A 4,410-nucleotide genomic window follows, 5' to 3' on the forward strand; every position below is an offset into this window, starting at 1 on the left:
CCTTATATACCCTCCATGTCTTCCGGAAATGACCGCTAAAGGGGATACTCACGTCTAAAAAGTTAGCGCACCTGCTTCATTGCTTAGAAAGCAATCTTTGTATACTTAATCATTAATAACTTCTTTACTTGCGATCTATCCCCTCAGTAACTTTCCCTATTCTGGATAGGTATTACAAGATCATCTCATCACAATTTTACATTCGTATCCTACAAGTTATGACGTTATGATGCTTTCATTGGCACCATGAGTGGGCTCTGTCAAATGGTTCAAATGGCTCTGAGCACTATGGGACTCAACTGCTGTGGTCATCAGTCCCCTAGAACTTAGAACTACTTAAACCTAACTAACGTAAGGACATCACACACATCCATGCCCGAGGCAGGATTCGAACCTGCGACCGTAGCAGCAGCGCGGCTCCGGACTGGAGCGCCTAGAACCGCACGGCCACCGCGGCCGGCGTGGGCTCTGTCCTCTGAACATTACCATCCCTGTAATTTGTTATATAGCCATTAATTATTATATTGATCATAGTGCTGCATGTTCTATAGTCTGCATTATTTTTATCTTTAGGGTAATATAAGTATTCTGACTTTTTTATATGGCGAATTTTCTTAAAAATCTGTAAAAGTATTGAAGATTATTTCGCCAAACCAACATCTTTTTTTACGTCAAAACACATATACTGTCAAAATTTCAACTTTGCATCTCTTTGCTCTCGCCAAATGATACACTACGAAAATAGCGATTTTTATGAAAAGTACTTATTGGATGTAACTGAATAATAGTATTTCTTACATCTGCGTCATTCTAAACTATTCTACACAAAATTATAACATTCTAACAATAGTTACTTCCTGTGTTACAAAATGGTGCTGTTCCTGATGATGAAAACCTTTCGGATTTCCAGCCGGGAGGCGGGAAGCGGTGTTCAAAATACTGAAACGTTGCAAAGAGTGTCATTCGTCACTTTCTGGCGGCTTCGGAGGGGAAAGTCCACATTCAGACATACCCTTTCACAAATGGAGTGAGGGAAAAATGACTATCTGTATGCTCCCACACAATCCCTGATTTCTCTTTTCTTCTCTTCGCGATCCTCATACGACATGTTTTTTGGTGGCAGTAGAATTGTTCCTTACCGACGCAAACGCCGATTCTCTCAAGTTCGTTAATAGTGCTTCGCGAAACTAACGTCTTCTTCCCTCGAGGGATCCCCATTTGCCTTCATGCACCAATTGCACAGCACTCGCATAGTGATGAACCTACCGGTAACAGATGTACCAGTATGCCTCCGGATTGCTTCGATGTCTTCCTTTAATCCGACTTGGTGGAGATCCCAAACACATGACCAGTATTCAAGAATGGATAGCACAAGGCTTCTGCATGCCGTCTCATTTATAGATAAGCTAAACGTTCCTAGAATTCTACCAATAAACCGAAGTCGAATCGTCTTACCTACAACCTTCCGTAAATGCTAGTTCCATTTCACGTTGCTTTAATACGCCTAGATATTTAATCGATGTGATTGTGTCAGTCAGCACACCATCAATACCTGTAAGTAGGCTGTTTATGTTTTCTCTATGTAAGTAGGCTGTTTATGTTTTCTTATTGGCAACGTTACGTAGCGCTCAATATGAAAATCACTGGCTGTGCTGTGTGCAGTCTGTGGCTGCTTTGCATTGTTGTAATACTCGCCATTGTAGTGTTAGGCAGCTGGCTGTGAACAGCGCGTAGCGTTGCGCAGTTGGAGGTGAGCCGCCAGCAGTGGTGGATGTGGGGAGAGAGATGGCGGAGTTTTGAAATTTGTCATGAACTGCTATATTTATATATGATGATATCAAGGTAAATACATTGTTTGTTCTCTATTAAAATCTTTCATTTGCTAACTATCCCTATCAGTAGTTAGTGCCTTCAGTAGTTTGAATCTTTTATTTAGCTGGCAGTAGTGGCGCTCGCTGTATTGCAGTAGCTTGAGTAGCGAAGATTTTTGTGAGGTAAGTGATTTGTGAAAGGTATAGTTTAATGTTAGTCAGGGCCCATTCTTTTGTAGGGATTACTGAAAGTCAGATTGCGTTGCGCTAACAAAATATTGTGTGTCAGGTTAAGCACAGTCTTGTATCATTGTTCAAAGGGGAAGTTTCATATGTCGACCCTTAGCCAAGGATACCTCACTGGAATCTTCTGATTTTTTCGTGTAGTTTGTGTAGTTAGTGTAGATTTTGTTTATTGCTAGCGCGTAATTGTAGAGAGAATCTCCTTTGTAGTTGCAGTCTTTCATTGTTGTACAGTAAAACAGTTGTGGCATGCATGTAGATTTGCACCAAGTATTTCACAGCTGCAATTAACTAGATATTATTGTAGTTTGAATCTTTTATTTAGCTGCCAGTAGTGGCGCTCGCTGTATTGCAGTAGCTTGAGTAGCGAAGATTTTTGTGAGGTAAGTGATTTGTGAAAGGTATAGTTTAATGTTAGTCAGGGCCCATTCTTTTGTAGGGATTACTGAAAGTCAGATTGCGTTGCGCTAACAAAATATTGTGTCTCAGGTTAAGCACAGTCTTGTATCATTGTTCAAAGGGGAAGTTTCATATGTCGACCCTTAGCCAAGGATACCTCACTGGAATCTTCTGATTTTTTCGTGTAGTTTGTGTAGTTAGTGTAGATTTTGTTAATTGCTAGCGCGTAATTGTAGAGAGAATCTCCTTTGTAGTTGCAGTCTTTCATTGTTGTACAGTAAATCAGTTGTGGCATGCATGTAGATTTGCACCAAGTATTTCACAGCTGCAATTAACTAGATATTATTTTCAGTGCTATGTTAATGTGTTCTCTTATTTTTGATCTTCAAATTGTGTTTTTCTGTGTTGTCGTGTGAAATACTGTGACAATAATGGCGTGTGAAAAACGTAATACTAGGCTCCAAAGTAAACTGAGAAATGACAGTGAAAATGAAAGCAGTGTGTTAGCGCCACCGAGTAATGAATTAACTGATGTTCAAAGTAGTAATTTGGTAACTGTGCATAGGGAAATGGAGCGGGCAGAAAACAATGGCGTGGACAGTGAAACAATTAGTGAAGAGGGAAGCATTATCGATCGATCGGTCGGCAACAGCTCGCCTCAGGAATCCAAAATGACAGGACACAATTTTGCAAATACTGTAGATTCAGGTTTTGCGTCCTCACCGTTTTCTCAAATGAGTCAAGACACATTTTCCGCTTGTCAAAATGTGAATGTTGCCAGTGCAAATTCACTGCCGAAAAGCACTGAGGAACATGTTTCAGACACCAGTGCATTGTTATTACAATTAATGCAACAAATGGGACAAAAGCTTGAAAAGTTAGACACAATGGAACAAAATCTTCAAAAGTTAGACACAATGGAACAACACCAGAGACAAACACAGCAACAGTTAGACGCAATGGGACAAAATCTTCAAAAGTTAGACACCACACTTGAACAAACACGTGAAGATTTAACCACTGAGTTACATAACATCGAATCGAAATGTCAAAAGGTCTGTAATGACGTAAAAACACAAATTTGTGAGCATTTTCAACCCATTTTTTCGCGGCATGGAAATGTATTACAGAATCACGAAGCAGCCATAAAAGAACTGCAAACCATTGTTCATGAAAATCACACCTTGCAAGCTAAAATTGACTCAGTTGCATCTACCGATTCGGTTACGCAACTTGCAAAAACTCAGGAAAACTTTAAGGACACAGTAGATTCGATTTCAACACAAATGGACACTCTGAAACTTGGTTCAGAAAAACACACTGAGGAAATATGTTCACTATCGGAGAAAGTAGCCGAACTTTCGGATCAGGTCACTAACTTATCTACAAAGGTAGATGATGATCTGAATGACACAAGACCCGTAGCCTTCACTGACACAGAAGAGTATGAACAAATTAAGAAATTCAAACAAAATCAGAATCAAATTAATACGCAATACAAAATAGAAATCCGGGAAGTACAAGATCAGCTGACACAGCTGATACAAGAATTACATATTTCAGAGGACACTCGCGCTCCAACACGGGAAGAGGAACTTAGAAATACGGAAAAGCCACAAAATAATAACACAGGGCATTTCGGTAATTATGAAAGGAATTGGCAAGGTGGACCGAATTTTCAGATGGAACCGCCGACACGACGTAACAATGACCGATATGCTACTCGCCGACACGATGACTTTGACTATAAGCTGTTCATTACTACACGTAGATTCAAAACATTTAAGAATTCTGCCAACGACATTCATCCACAAGCGTGGCTCCATCAATTCTATCATTGTTTTCCTCCCAACTGGTCATTAGAACACAGATTAGAACTTATGTGCGGCTACTTGGAGAATGAACCAGCTGTAAGAATGCGATCGGTCATTCACGATTGCCACAGTGAAGGAGAGTT

The sequence above is a fragment of the Schistocerca serialis genome, chromosome 2 (assembly GCF_023864345.2).
Source record: "Schistocerca serialis cubense isolate TAMUIC-IGC-003099 chromosome 2, iqSchSeri2.2, whole genome shotgun sequence".
Taxonomy (NCBI): Eukaryota; Metazoa; Arthropoda; class Insecta; order Orthoptera; family Acrididae; genus Schistocerca; species Schistocerca serialis.